Source organism: Tachysurus fulvidraco, chromosome 4 (genome assembly GCF_022655615.1).
Source record: "Tachysurus fulvidraco isolate hzauxx_2018 chromosome 4, HZAU_PFXX_2.0, whole genome shotgun sequence".
Taxonomy (NCBI): domain Eukaryota; kingdom Metazoa; phylum Chordata; class Actinopteri; order Siluriformes; family Bagridae; genus Tachysurus; species Tachysurus fulvidraco.
In genome coordinates, this window is record NC_062521.1 from 6,800,212 (window position 1) to 6,817,490 (window position 17,279).

Below are 17,279 nucleotides of genomic sequence, written 5' to 3' on the forward strand. Positions count from 1 at the left end.
TCTCTTAAATGAACCGATCCCTGAGCTCTAGTGTGAAATGTTGTGAATTTGTGATGGATGGAGGCACACTACACACATTAGAGAGGATATCACGGAGTTTAATGATTCCTAATGCGCGGATTAGGAGCAGCTGGCCGCAGTGCATACTAAACACCATGCAGTAGCCAGCAGGGAATGTGGGAATATTTCAATAACTGAATTTTCTAGAGAGGTTCTAGACCACGTCGTGGCCTGTGTCAAGTCGGACTAAACAACAAACAATCCGCGTCCAAGTAAAGAGAGTTCCTTTCACACAACAGACTAAGAATGAACCCTGGCTGAAGACGTGTAAGAGTTTCAACAAGCTCCACTAATATGCAAAACTAACACTAACACAGCTGTGGCATTTTTAGGCCATTTTCATTGTTGGAGCAAAAACAAACAACATTCGGCTATATTGAATCTGAAATGTCAAGCTCCTCAATATTAATTATTTGCTTACAGAACTGTTTTGTATAAAAGCAATCTCACGCCTGAAATTGTGCCGTTGTAGTGAAGATCAACTCAGCAGTGATGATCTGCAGCACTGGGAGATATTGCTTAAAAATCACAGGCTTTAAGGGATCCGTTTGGGTCACATGTCCCTCCTCACAGCAAGAGAGGTTTATTACAATGGAGAAATCAGATGTACCTTGGAGAGAAAAAAGAAGATTAGCTGATTGTTTTATCTTGAATGGCTTCTTGCCGTAAGAATGAATGCCATTAATGGAACCGCTGCTAACAGTGGAATGAATAAATGTACTGTAGGCAGAAAGGGCTAATCAACAGTCTTAAAACTATTGAAACAGAAGAATCGACTATCTTGATTTTGACCAAAACAGTAACAACAAGATCATATTTTGGAATATCTTTAGAAGCCATTTTGGGTTTCCAGCAGTTTTATGGAAACATCATATACCATGTTGGCGAAGTTGTACTTTTACAATCTTTCATGTATGTTTGTTAAGGGATTATGAGGTGGCAGAATAATTCTTTTATATTGTTCTTCAGCCAGAATGTGAAAGGGATTGATTGCTTCTATTACAACCATCAGTTCGCCTTCATATCAGGCATTCATCTTTTCGACTATAATGATAATGGAATACACTGTGGAAACAGACCTGCCCAAGTGGAAGTCAAGATACTGTTCCACCACCACACAGTACCTCCAAACCACTGCACAGTGCCAGTGGTATTTATTACACTAAATGATGATGTCAGTTGTTAAAATGTAGCTGGCGAATGCAAGTGTGACTGATGGAAGCAAGCTATACATGGTAGAGACTTGGACTTCGGAGTCTGCCAGTAGTCAGATCCAGAATATGAAAAGAAGCAAATTACGTGGCCAGTTATAACAGGTTTATCTTCCACAAGCAGCAGTGAAAAGAGAATGTGTGTAAAACTTTGCTATTAATAAAGTAAAAATAATCATATCCACTCTATACTTACTATATACTACTGCTAATATAATTCAATTGGGGAAAATCCTTTCAAGGCCTGAAACACAATCAGGACTGCAAACAATGTTACCCAACAAACTGCAGAATCACAAAAAATATTGTGGGGTACAACTACAGGAGCTCTTGTCATGGTTGCACAGAGCAAGTGATAGGCTTTTTTGCTGGCATCTAACCCTAGATTTTTTTACATGTACAGAATTTGGCATATGCCGTATCCACCGAACCTTATGCTGTATATACAGTACATATATTTTTCTCTTTATACATATACCTCCTTTTGGTTTTATTTTCATCCATAATTCCATTTCTTTTTATGCTTGAATACCGGACAGATGTAAAAAGCATTTCACTGCATGTCGTACTCTGTATGTGTATGTTCTGTATGTGTATGTGACAAACAAAATTTGATTTGATTTGATTTGCTGATAACTGAGCAGTTGAAAGTTTAGTGATTTGCGGTCAAGGACAGCATTGGCAGAATCTTTGAGGGTCCGGATTGTTGACTCAAGACTCAAGCTCAAGAAGAATCCACTAACCACTTAAATACAAAACAGATTTAAATATAAATGAACCAAACCATTCTGAGACCTGGTACTGACAGATGTATAGATGTCCTTGGTCTCCCACTACCTTGTCATCAAATTGCTCAATCCGTTGTCTGCTGTTCCAGTGCAGATCGACTTTCACAAAAAGCCCAAGGCGTTAGAGAGAGTGACCACAGATTACCACCAACAAGAAGAGTACCACCAAATTCCCTTTACACCAACCCTAGGATCATGTTGTTGACATGCTGCCAGGGGCCAGTCCTCATTCTCTGTGTATTTATTCTATTCACTGCTTCAAGACCAGAAGGCCAAGGAGCCAACGAGCCTTAGACAGACACATAACCTGGTGACGCTATTTAAATGAAAGCACATTTCAGTGACCATGTTAACTTTTTCTCTTCCATTCAACCTCCTGTTCAGACAACACTATAACAAGGTATTGTAGAGTTAGCCTCAGCTCAAGTGAACACTGTTCTTAAAATACAAAAGAAAACGTACCACATACTGTGTAAAGAGTCTCTGAAACTTCTGTCAATATTGCCATGATTCATGGTTGAGCCATGAGATTATTGGGGATGTTTCCACTTATGAATGTGGCTCAGGACTGTAATTACTATAACATTAGCAATACAGTTGCCACAAACCGTTTTGAGCTCCATCAAGTCTCCGTCAGTGATCATCTGATAGCTTCGACAAGATAGACTTCAAGTTAAAACTGGAATGAATTTCTTGGATACACTTGTTCTTTTTGACCATATTGTAAGGAAGACCAGGGACAGTTGTAACAGGGGACGGTTGTAACACCTTGAATTCCTCCAATCAGAAACAACCTAGAGTGATGACACTCACTGTGCATATGCTCAGTTAGTTTCCCTCCATTTTTGCCATAAAGGGAGCCACATTTGAATCTTCCTGACAAAGCTATCTACAAAAGATTGTTTTTGAGGTAAAAAAAAAAATTACTTTTCTTTCTGATGTACTTTTTTGGATGCTGTTATAGGATCAAATGTCTATGGATTCAAACAAGTATTATTAGAATCACTATTTTGTTAGCTAAAAATATAAATGTGTCAAAAACTAGCAGTCAAGCTAGCTCACATGAAATGAAAACATGGTTGGTGATACTGGGACGGTTGTAACGCCCTGTTCTGGACAACCATACTGTAACTCCCACCTTTCTGTATACCAGCCACTGAAGAGGCTGGTATACAACTGTTGTGACGGCCGGATGAAAGCTCATCCAGGAGCCACAATGTCCATTCTGATCTGCCAGGCATTGTGAAGAGTGCCCTTCCCCGTGCTGCATCACCGGCAAATATTCAGGCAGGGTTTGCATGCACTGGAACTTGGCCTTTTAATAGGAATATTTTCACTGACAGTGACTTTGCACCATCCCTAGGCACATACTACCCAATGCCAGCAGTGACACCAGAGGTTCCATCTTCCTCTACAACTCCATCACCCAATGTGGCAACGGTGGCATCCTCCATGCCACTTAGAGCATCCCCTGTCACACCATGTGTGGTGTCCAAGCCTGAGCCTGAGCCATCATCCTCTGCTATGGACACAACTTTTTCACCTGTGTCCATCCGTCCACACCAAAAAGCTGGCCTAAGGGCAGAAAAAGAAGGGAAACCGCTGTCTTTACAGATACTCCCGTGAAAAAACAACTGGAGGCCGAGAAAAGCAGGTCTGCAGCTAAAAGAAAAATGAATTTCAGCAACAACAAAAAATCCAAACCGAAGAAGTAGAAAACTCAGGACTCATCTGATGATGAAAATGAATTCTGCATTGTGTGCTTGGAAAGCTTATCCAGGTCAAGGGAGGTCTGGCTCCAGTGCTGGTCCTGTAAAGCCTGGTGTCACAACCGGAAGAGGAAGGAGACAGACCCGTATGCAGGATAGCTTCAAAGGAAGGGGGTTTAATAAATGATAAAGCAACGACATAAAGACGATAACAAAAGCAATACAAATGAAGACATTTAACAAAGACTAGACATGACGAGGGGTAAACGTAACTAATGATTCCGCGCTGCACGCGGCTCACATAAAAAATGTAAAAAGACATGATGACACAATAAGGATCAGGTGTGAAGACAGGGAGGGGCAGACGAAGGCGGGGCAGACACGTGATGAGGAAGATAAACAAAAAGGCACGTGGCCAAAAGTCCGGGTTGAGTCCTGACAGTACCCCCCCTCGAGGCGCGGCTCCCGAAGCGCCAAACCCCGACAAGGTCCAGGAGGGGGGGGTGAGGCACACGGCGAAGGTCGATGGGGAGCAAGGAACACGGCGAAGGCAGATGGGGGAGCGAGGGACACGGCGAAGACAGATGGGGGAAGCGAGGAACACGGCGAAGGCAGATGGGGGAAGCGAGGAACACGGCGAAGGCAGATGGGGGGAGCAAGGTCCACGGCGAGGCCGGTGGGGGGAACAAGGCACACGGCGAGGCCGGTGGGGGGAGCAAGGCACATGGCGAGGTAGGTGGGGGGAGCAAGGCACAGCCAGCGAGGGCCGAGCGATGTCCACAGCCGAGCAGAGGGGCCGAACGACGTCCACAGCCGAGCAGAAGGGCCACGCGACTTCCATAGCCGAACTGAAGGGCCGAGCGACATCCACAGCTGATCTGGAGGGCCGAGTGACGTCTACAGCCGAGCTGGAGGGCCGCACATAACCCCCGACGCACCGCTGCCAGATCCATGTCCCGATAACCAGAATATGAAGGGTGGGAGGGTGGGAAAAGTCCTTCGCCCTGGGCCTGCAGCACCCCCCGCGGAAGAAGTGAAGCGACGCCCTCCTCGGAACGGAACCGAAAGTGGAGCGACGTCCTTCACCGAAAAAAATGCGGGGCCATGCCGCAGGGCACCAAAAAATAAAAAAAGGGGCAAAAACGCTATGGTGACATCCTCCGCGAAGGAAGTGAGGCAACGACCGCTTCGGACGGAACCGAAAGTGTAGCGGCGTCCCTCACCGGAAAAAGTGCGGAGCGATGCCACCGAAAAAAGAAAAAAGGTTCAGAAGGACTGCCGGAACAGTCCAGGGGAAGAAGAAAAAAAGCTATCTAAAAGCTCGAAGCTATCCTGCTGGGTCTCAGTTCGTAGGCGGAATCATTCTGTCACAACCGGAAGCGGAAGGAGACAGACCCGTATGCAGGATAGCTTCAAAGGAAAGGGGTTTAATAAATGATAAAGACAACGACATAAAGACGATAATAAAAGCAATACAAATGAAGACACGTAACAAAGACTAGACATGACGAGTAAACGTAACTAATGATTCCGCGCTGCACTCGGCAACACGGCTCACTTAAATATAAAAAGACACGATGACACAATAAGGATCAGGTGTGAAGACAGGGAGGGGCAGACGAAGGCGGGGCAGACACGTGAAGAGGAAGATAAACAAAAAGGCACGTGGCCAAAAGTCCGGGTTGAGTCCTGACACCTGGGCACACAAGGACTGCACAGACGGATGGGATTTTTACACTTAGACTAGGCCTACCTATCATGTTTAACCTTTTTTGAGGTGTTCTACCCAATAAATAATTTTCTTGCATTATAATTTGACACTTTCATCCTCTTTTTTTTCTCATTTGTGTGAAAAAAGGTAATTTATTACTTAAAAACATGAAATGAATAGTCACAATAACATGACTGATAAATAATATTTTATTTTTAATATTTTGAGTATATGATTGATTCATTATGTATATTTCAGACATGTTACAACTGTAACAGTGGAGAGACTGTATTAAAATCAATTTTGCAACCTGTACATATTTCAGAAAACCACTTAAATATGTTGTTGCAGCAGTTGACAGATTGAAGCTTATAATATAACAAATTCGGTTATTCCAGTAAAAATGGGTTTTGATGTATTGCTCAAAATTGCAAAAAGTGTTACAACTGTCCCTGGATTCCCCTACACAGTTATGGAAGGGAAATGATATATAATCACACACACTGGTGTCACTCAGATGAGGATGGGTTTCCACCTGGTTTGAGTCTGTTTCCTCTCAAGGTTTCTTCCTTACATCATCTCACAGTGCTCTCCTTTATCAATGTTGCCCATGAGCTCAATTAGGGATGAATTTACAACCTGCTATGGGACATTTTTCAGATCCTCAGTCCTCAGATGTTTAGTCTCCACTGTATATTCTGTGTTTCAGATCACATACTGTTCGTCAGTGACCTTTGCTTAACAAAATAAAAACCTAATGCTAGAAAAGCATGCAGGAAGGACAGCCTGAGGTGCAATGGATTGGGTTTTACAAGTCTTGAGCATGTCATATTGATGTATTTTGGTATTTAATAAATAAATAAAATAAGGGACGATTATGGATATTACCTGGATGCTACTTCCTTTCTTTGGGCTAGTTTTGATCTAAGCTGGTGCTAATGTTCTCACATGGGCACCCGAGGGCCCCCCTGGACCTCACTTTGATAACCGCTGTGTTATTAGATGGTCATTTTTATACATTTCTACACATGTCTATTTTTATAGCTATGACATATGAAGTCATATAAAGGGAAAGCCAGTGAACCTTGAGGCAGATGGGCAACGACAGGGGTAGACTTCTTGAGGCTGTGCTCCTGTCACAGCAGGAATCAGAGACAACAGTGAGCTACAATATACACAAAGCCTGCTGGAGATTCCCTTTCTTCCTACTGCAGTAAAAATAGATCAGGATGTATGAGATAAGGTGCCAATTTCCTTCTATTACCAACATGCCAGCTGAATAATTCAGTGGAATTTCAGTTAATAATATGGCAAGATTAGTCATTGGTCATTTGTTCCAAATTTATACGAAAATGTGAGCCTGTCAAATTTGTAAATATAATTGTAAAGATTACGGAGAGAGAGAAAAAAATCTTCCTGGTTACCTCACTGCCAACACCTGATGTCTTTCTTAACCTTTCAGACACAAGTGTAACTTTCCTCAAGTGCAGGCCCCGATTGTCAGCACTGTGAGCTCTCAGCCCGCACCAGACGGTGTGGAACTCCAGACGGTGTGAAACTAGTCAAGTAATAGTTAATTCGTTCCGTATCGCTGTTGTGCGGTCTGAATGAAATGAGGCAGTGGGGTGTGTTTGGCCCGTGGGTATAGAGTTGGACACATTTTGCTGACAGACACTCTGGGCAAGCCCTGCAGGCAGTACGGCAAGTCAGATGGCGAGCTACGCTGTACATGTACCCCGAGACAAAATTTCAGATGGTGTGGTGGTCTTTAATCTGCCATGCAGTCATTCACGAGTTATATTCAGTGCTGGATCTTATTTGCAAGTGAAGACAACACAGAAGACACATTCCTTCAGCTCGGATCCAGCAGCACACACCACTTGAGCTGGCGCTGGCAGCAGTACACGCTACACACTGGTGTAATAGCTGATGCCACCAGCTTCTAGAGAAGTGTTTGGCCTCGAGTAATGATGCAGAATGTTTTTTTTAATTGCTTGAAGCAGACAATGTGTTTCCCTGGACTTATACCCAAGACACTGCATGCTTACTAGAGACTTTGATGCTGAGCATTTCCATTCTTCTGCATTTGGTCTAATTCGAACATTCGCATTTTATGGCATTTGGCAGAGATCCTAATTCACATTGAGGTCCCTATCATTAAATATGCCCTGATACTGGCTCATTAGGTCACAGACTAAAAATCTCTCAGGAGGTAATGTACTGTAGCAAGAATAGCACACAGACTCTAATCTACCTTCTTCAGCATGAGGTATATCTTAAAACAGCTGGTCAGAGATCAAGGAAAAGTTTGTTCCACCATCCAGGTGCCAGAACAGAGAAGAGACTTGATGCAAACCGCCATTGTACCCTGAGAGATGGTGGGTCCAGCCGTACAGAGGGACTGTGGTGCAGTGCAGCGTGTGAGAAGTTTTTTTAGCTTTTGTATGTTCTAGGCAGTGCTGTAAATCTGACACGGGCAGCTAAAGTAGGAAAGATGACAGAAATAGGGTGGTGTCAAAAAACATGATGCGGAAGAGGATGAAAACAAGCCATGTTGCAGAGGTTGAATGGTGCTCAGAGGCTGGAACGAGTTGCAGTTATCTGGTCTAGAAATGATGGCTAGTATCCTTTAAAGACTGTGGAAAGTAAAGATATAAAGTGATAAGCAAATCATCACGGCAATTAAAATGCTGGTAGACTGCTCCCTGGTTCCTAATCTCCATGTGGAGTTTTTTCATGTTCTTCTCAGATAATCTAAAACACACCAGTAGTTCTTACTGGTGTCTTAAAATCACCCCGAGGAGCGAATAGCAAGGTTTAAATACTGTATATATCTTTTTAATTTTTGACTAATTTTAAGTCACCTAAAAGATCAAAAGATACACTCTTGATCATAAGCTCAAGTCTCAACATGGCTAATGTTCCCTATGTATCTAAAATGTTTGTAATTTTATCGGTCTCCGTGCTTTGTGATTAATATTTTGCCAAGACAATTAGTCCTCACTGCAATCTCTGGTTGCAAAAGAAGCGACATTGTTAGATCAAGCCTATATAATATCAATGTCTATATAATATGCATAGATATATAATAATGAAAAATAAATAAATAAATAAATAAATAAATAAATAAATAAATAAATAAATAAATAGAAGTACACACTCAGGAAGAAGAATGCTTGAGTTTCACAGCCATACAATTTTCTATGGTTAAGGTTTGGGGTCTGTTGTTTTACTAAATTATTAAATACAGATGTTTTTAGATCCGAATGTTGACGTGCGAAAGTAAATCTACTCTCAGGAGCCTTGCTGCTGCTGCTGCTGCTGACGTGTGTGTCACATATTCCTGCAGCGTTGCTTATTTCCCCTGATGCTGCTGCAGTGTCTGGGTGAATAACCTCACTTGATAAAAACTAATTATTTGAGATTGTATCCATGCTTTGTTTAAAAAACAACAACAACAAAAAAACAATAGGGTAATTGTTTGTGATTAGACACTAGGGGTATGGCAGGAAATGGTACTATACTTTCTTACTACTTCTAAAATAAGAAAGACTCTCGGGCTACAGTTCACTTACAAAGAGAAGAAAAATCTAATCAACAAACTTATTTGAACCCAATCCAGTGTTCTATATGTCATTTTGTTGTATTAGGTGCAACTGAAGTTTAGGAAAAGCCATCATAACCAAACTTTTAGCACATTTTGTATTGTTTTTTCCTGAATTTGGTTGGAAATTGTTTGGAATGTGTGCTAGTATTTTTTCCCCCTCTGTAAATGATGTGTCATTCTGATGTACATGAGATTCACACTGCCATTTGAATTCATTTCATTCAATTCAACTTGCCACTAATTTACAGATCCGGCCAGATGACCGAACCGATATAAATTTGGCCTGAACAAGAATTTGCACAGATGATCGTCTAACAGAACGTTGATGAATAGGAGCCAGCGTCCTGATAATTATAAGCTTATGATAATTAGAAGAGATGCTGGGGTTAATTATATGTCATCTAGACGGCCTGAAGAGATGAATGAAGGAATGACTCGTACTATCCGGATTTTTGCTTTCGATGAAGATGACGGTGCCTTTAAAGCATGTTTCCTGTAGAAGAGTGACGTTTCACTGAGGACGTTGTTAAGGGTGTGATTATGTTTCAGCGAATAAGTGTATAATAACCGTAATCACGATAGAGGTGCATGCAAACATTTGCATGCGGGTGAGAGAGAGATATAGAGAGTGTGCCTGTATTACACTGATATTGTTTCCATGAGCCTGATGGAAAAGATCTCACTTCTAATTACAGTTCTGTCTGTACCTGCTGCAGTCCTCTGGCCTCATGACTACTTCATAATGTCCTCCTTTTATCTGAAATGAAACACGACCATTACTTACAAGCAGAATAACACATACATACAGTGCATACATATATATGTATTATTATTTTTCCCTTTTTTGACAGGTCTGTTTAAACGAAAATTAGCTTATCGCCAGCCACACGTCGCCAGCCACATGTCGCAAGCAGTCTTGGCAAACAGTGGAGAGGTTGGAAAAGGACTCGAGTCAATGCACAAGCGAGATACAGTAGTTCGGGTCTTCTCGGGTTCGTTCGGTAAAAACACATTCATTTTAAATTACCCGAGACCCGATGCCGCTATTATTATACCCGACCCGTGTCCGAGATATATGTGAAACTTTTAGACCCGAACCGGGTCGGACCTCGGGTTTTCGGATCTAAGTGGATGTATATATATATATATAAAATAGCCGTGTACAAAATTGTGCGCTCTACCTACTTTCATTCAGGACCGTCACTGTTTTTACAGAAATGAGTATGTGTCCAATGCAATGTAGTCTAAATATATCTACATTATTTATTCATTAATTCCTTCATTCTGTTTTTAATATGCTTCTCTCTCTCTCTCTCTCTCTCTCTCTCTCTTTCTCTCTCTGCACATGCTGAAAGTGTATTCAGAGTAGTTATATATTTCTACACAAGCTAGAGTGCATGAGCGAGAGAGAAGTGTGTGAAATTTGGTGGGCTATCAAGCTATGCAAATTCTATAATATAAACTCGGTGAGCAAAAACAAAATTATGTGCTAGGATCTTGTGAAAAAACAAAGAACGAGTCCATTCAACTGTGGCTTGCGTAGTTGCTAGGACTGTAAAGGAATACATTTTCCCTCAGGATGTACAATGAGCTTTATGTTTCAGCTACGATAATGGAATTTCAATAGAAATGTAACCCGAATAACTACTAGAATAAGGACTGCAAGTACTAGACTCAACAGAAGGTCCTCATCCTTTCATTTTTTTTTCAGGTCATGTGACCCGGTGAAGGTTCAGAATGCAGCAAATAGAAGAATGACACACAAGACCATGTTGTTTAAGACGGTGTATATCAGAGGTGTCAGACATATGACTCAAGATCTAGAAGACTCTCATGTTTTCCCTGATCTTAATTCTGTCCAGATTCTGTGCCCAATGTTCCCTCAGACTTCTGTTCTGGGCTGATCTACTTCTGTTACAGCTCTTCTCCCTTATGTTTCTGAGCTGCGTCTTTGGTCTCCGGTCATCAACCAGACATTTCCACTCAGAGACTGTTGTGTGGGGGAAAATCCCTGGAGATCGGCAGTTTCTGAACTATTTAGAAAAACACAAGTCCATCTGGTACGATGCCACAATCAAAGTCAAAGGGATCACACTTTTCTTTATTATGAACATGAACCAAACCTCCTGAACTGTGATGGTGATTTTATGCATTAGGATGTTTGACTGATTGGATAATTGTATGAATGAGCGAGGTATGTGCGTTCCTAATATAGTGGCTTACGGAAAACGTAATATTCCAATATTTTGTTCAGTGTCCACTGTTGTCTCAGATTCAATAGATACAGCATATATAAAATAAAAACATCTAAGATATGCTGATGATGTACTATAGATCTTTTTTGGTCTAGCCCACTTGTCAGTAATGTACTGATTAAATGTGACCCAAAATGTGCTTGATACTTCAGGTCTATATAGAAAATGCAGTACCAGAGCAGAGAATATATTCGTTAGCTCAACATAAGTAAAGACATATTTCAAATAGCCTTCCAGCTAGTCAGCTAATTGAGAGATAATGGAGGAGCATGGTACATACCCAGTCCTCTCCAAAACTACTGGAACAGCAAGGGCCAAATCATTTGGTTTTGAGCTCAGAAGATGAATGTGAGAAGAGAGTCGGTTTTTATTCCCTGGTATTTACATCTAGACATCTTGAAGTAAATGAAAGTATATAATGCTTAATAGTAGGTTTCGTATACCTTGTTGTAATAGCCTGTGACTTCCTGACATCAGATTGTTTCCATCTTTTGTGCTGCTTTTCCAGGCTTTTACTACAGCCTCCTTCAGGGGTTGTTGGTTTCCTGGGATTTCTCTCCCATTCACTCTCCTCTTCAGCTGCTGCTCAGTTCAGTTAAGGTGTGTATGGTGATCGACTTGGCAAGTTTAAAACCTTCCATTATTTTTCCCCTGATGAAGTCCTTTGTTGTGCTGCCAGTGTGTTTTAGATGATTATCTTGCTGCATGATAAAGTTCCCCTGCGATCAGATTGAATGCAACCATCTGAATTCATTCTGCTGCCATCATCATGAGTTACATCATTAATAAAGATTATTGAACCGGTTCCAGAAGCAGCAATGCAAGCCCAAGCCATGATACAAGCTCACCTGTGAAACATGGTGGTGGTACAGTAGTAGTATGTTCTTTCTCCACACTTTTGTAGAGGATAATAATGGTTGCTGAACTATATTTTTGCTCTCAGGGGCATAGCCATCATTTAAAAAGTGGGGGGGACAAAATGTCTAGTGTTATCTGTTTTTTTTTTTTTTTTCAGTTAACCCTTGTGTAAATGACAGTTTTTTTTAATCATGATTTTTTTAATCATGCTTTATATGCGTTATGATTATATATGATTATAAAACAGAAAGAAAGAAAGAAATAGAACCATTAAAACCTCAACATGTGGTGAACACAACTCTCCACTAAAAAAAGTGAGGGGGACGAATTTACTTTTTATAAAATGTCCCCCGCGTCCCCCACGTAACCTACACCCCTGTTTGCTCTCCAAGTCGGCATTAAATGGTGGATTACTGTATGAAATCTTAACCCCTGCCCTGACTGTGAAGGAAGTTGATGTCACTATTTTTTTCCAGGTTCTCATAACAGTGCAGTTCATCTGCTTCATCTCAATACACCAATGGTTTCTTTCTTTTTTAGAAGTGTTCCAAACTGTTGAATAGCCTATGCCCAGTTCTTATGCAGTGCCTCATTGATTTTCCTTTTTTTTTTTTGCCAAGATAGCTCTCTAATCTTTGTGATGGTTTGTCCTTTTCAACAACAAATTCAGTCTTCACAGGTGAAACTGAGGGCTCAGACCAAGAGTTGAGATTCAGAGCTATTAACTGTTGAATCAGTCTAAGAGGACGCACTTGAGTAAAACCCATCAGTCACACATATTCGAATAGTTTTGCTTGTCTAGAAATTGGCTGGATTGACAAAATGTGTTATGTCGTTTATCAATATATGTATACCAGCTGCTCCAATAGTTTTGGAAGGGACCTCGATTCAGTACAATCTGTTGATCCTGACAGAAGCCACAGAGATGCTATAAGTCCTAGATGCATTCGTTTGCTGCACTGATGGCATTCAATTAAACTTGAAGTCGAAGGCCCGCTGTAGAGGAGAACTGAGCTGTACAGTAAATCCTTCATTTTCGTAACTAAACGTTTACACATACACAATGCCAGGATGCCTAAATAGGACAACAATCCAGTGAGATGTCAGTTTATTAATGATTCAGTACATTTGCGCCAACCCCTTGTTAACATCTCGTACACTTCACACATATCTACATGCATTTCGGGCGTAGACCTACAGAGGGATCATGGGAGTTTAAGGGGTTAACGTTATGTCCCTTTTTCAGCACAAAAAGAGCTTGTTATTCTGGGCTGCTAGTTCGCCTTCATGGTGCCTAATTCTGTGTGCTGATGTCGCACACATCCTAGTAGGATCTTTATGTGATGGGATGATGAAATATAAATGAAGCATGACACTGATTTAGTTGACGATTACTTGTTGATGAATATTTAATACAGATAGGATTTTCTTTTTTTTTTTGCACAAGGCACGAACATTGGATTATGACTTGTATTACATCATGTACTGCTCATAACTTGGGTACACAACTGAGCAGTGGTTTCACACACAGACGCACACACACACACACACACACACACACACACACACACACACACACACACACACACACACACACACACACACACACACACACACACACACTGCAATAATATGATGAGCAACATCCACAGCTGTTTAAATCCCTCCCTTACTTTCAGCTCCTTTGTGGACCACTAAGAAATTCGTTTGCAGTGTTGCTGGATTTCATCAACCATTCGGTCATGATACAGAATCATATGTGAGCAATCGTCAAGTATAGATGACACGCGAATAAACAGAGTGCAGTAACATGCCATCTACAAAAAAAACTAACATGGTGTAGAAAAAATGTTTTTTTTTTAATAAACACACCCCTATTCCTCTCGTATCTCACATCTTCGCTCACACTTTAGTGAATGTAAAACCTGACAAAGTGACTCAACCCCAAATTGTATTTACACTTGCTCCTCTCCCAGACTTGAGGTGCAAATGTAACTCCTCTAATCCAAAACCTGATTCTATTATGGCACTGCTGTTCCATCAAATGAGCTCTACCGAAATGCTGTCCGTCTGAGAGGGTGTGTTGGAGTGGCAGTGTCTAATCACGAAGCTGCAGCTGGACGCATGCCAGGTGGGGCTTATCTTCAGCAAGTATAGTGAAACTACTTTGTAAATTTAAGGTGAGTCAAGTGCAAATTTGGCAAGCCATATCAAATTTAAAGAAAAAAAAAAAAAGTGGTTCAAATCTGTGTTTGCACACACATATGGTTGAGGTCACAATTTTATATACGCCTTGCAGAATCTGCAAAATGTTGAGGCAAAAAAAATAAATAAATTCCACACTACACTTTTACAAATAGGCCACAAGACACGATGATTACTGAATTTATACAAATGCACCAGTTCAGCTTGATTCTGAATATTGTGTGCTATTTGAATCATACAGGACAACGTTTTGTTGGGAGGAGGAGAAAAAAAACCCTTCTGTCTATTATTTGTCATGTCTTCTCTATATTCCCCCACTTTCCAACAGTGGATAAATGATGTTGAAGTCAATCTTTACACACTAAGGACAACTGGACTCGTACACATCAATTGCAAAAGCTACGAACGTTCGCTGATGTTCAAGCAGACTTCATAATCAGTCAAAATTAGGGCGTGGTGGGGGGTTTAAACTTTTGCACAGTCTGATCGGTGTAAACTCTTATTTTGTTTTCTGGGAAACATGTTTCTTTAGGCAATAATAAATGGAAATATATGGTCTATAAACAAAATAATATATAATATACCGATCATCCTGCTCAAAAGTTTACACACCCCTGGATCTTAATGCAACATATTGCCTTCTTGAACATCAGTAAATGCTTGTAAAGATGCTGGTGAAGGAGGAGCTGTTCATTATTGCTACAGAAAATCAAGTTAGCTATTTAAAAAAATTCTGCTCATTAAGAAATGTAAAGAAATTCCATATTAGACATTCTGAAATTTTGATGGCAACACTGCCAAGGAAAAACACGACGATAGAGTTAGGAGACAAAATCCTCTATAATTCTATGTACCGGAGTTGCCGCGACTCGCCCTGACGGTCCTGTAACGTTAATTCACAGTCAGCAATGTGTCAGTGTGTCAGGTTGGGATTGATGGGAAACGTCTACACGTGTGTCATATGCCGGCTTGGATACATCTGTCAGCTTGACATATGGTATAAAATAAGTTTGACTAAACCATGATTGGCAAGAGGCGGAATAGAGAGTGACTTTCACCCACACTGACTTGCTGACACACACTATGTGATGCACTAAGAAACAGGACAAATGATTCAGGACTGATGGAGCTTTAGCTTAGAGTTTCAACAGATAAGGTGTTCTCTAATCTCTAATTGGGGGCTTTTTGTTAGTGGCCAGTGAGTAGTTGTTCCCTCAACATGAAAACCACAGGAGATCAACATTTTCTGAACAACTCAATCCATCACATCTGGCACCAATAAGCATGCAAGTCACAGAGATCACACTGATCTTCATTCTGAGGTTTGATGTGAACATTATTTTGAAGCTATTGACCTGTATCTGAATAAATGTATGCATTACACTGCTGCCACATGATTGGCATAACCGCATGGACGGGTAGATGTGCAGGTGTTCCTAATAAACACCACTGCTCACGAGCATGCTTGTTTGCTCAAGGAAAGGTATAAAATATTTATAAAGTGGTTCAGCGTAATTTAATATTTTATATTTATATGCTACACATTCACACTGTCCACATACCAAATGCACCAATGCAAAGGATCAGGTGAAACTGCACTGGGAGTTTGTAGTATACATTATCCAGCTATCGATATTCAGACATATCACACGCAACATGCAACAGGGTCATAAATCACTGCTGAATGGAAACAAATCCCTTTCCCTTGCTCAACTGGCATGTCATTAATACTAGCGATGTGTTCAAAATCAGAATGCTTGAGGTTCTTTTTTGTGTTACAGACTTGTTTTACGGCGCCACCAAGAACCCCTTCCCCCCTTCCTAACGAGAAGTCGAACAATTAGCTGTTAGCGTTAAAGTGGTGAATCTGGCAAACTTCTGAAACAGTGTGTTAAATTACAGCACACCAGGCACACACACAGGCCTAACACACTCATTCACATGTACAGGAGCCAATCCACCTACTTAACCAGAGCAGTTTCGGGAGGTGGGAGGAAACTGGAAAACCCAGAGGAAAACGCCGACACACACATCAGAAACTCTGGAGCGGTGAAGCATCAACTCCACCCACTGCATCAACATGCCACCAATAACAGGAAATGTATTTATATATGATTCAGTTAGAGCCATTTACAACTTCTGCCCGTAGATACGTGTAATGAGGAAAAAAGAGAACAAGCTATTCATAAAACAATCAGCAAACCAAGGGGAAAAGAAAAAAAACACACATTACAAAACCCCTCCAACTTCACTTAATATAGATGGTAAAATAGGATCAAAGAAAAATAAATTAATAAATAAATAGAGCAAAACATAGAGTTAAAAATGACCAGCGAAGCGCTAATCATCATTTAATGTGTTTTTCAGTTTCGTCTAATCTAATATCCTCAAATTTGAAATAGTCCTAAGCCGCTCAGATACAGTTTGGTGGTCTGTAGGATTTCCGTGGAAGAAACAACCAGTAGTCTGGCTATTAAAAATGGCAGAGTATGTAATTGTTTGTATTATATCAAACTAAATCTAGACAGGTCCTTAAAAAAAGAAAAAGAAAAAGAATATATGAAGTCCAGAATCTACGTAGCACTGGACAGCTGAAAAACGTGTGGCATACAGTAAGTTGCAAGGTCAGTAATGACATCTAGTGTCGCAAGTGACTTGTGACATCTCAATAACTGAACTGAACTGTACTGAGCACTACATACACACACATCATCTGTATGGACCGCACAAAACCTCACAAAACACAAACACTGACACATCAAACTGTTTACATGCTGCTTACAATCCATGAAACTGTTTACATGCTGTTTTGCACACTTTTCTGCTGTTTTTGCACATACTGTACAACATTTCAGCCATTTTTGCACATATTGTA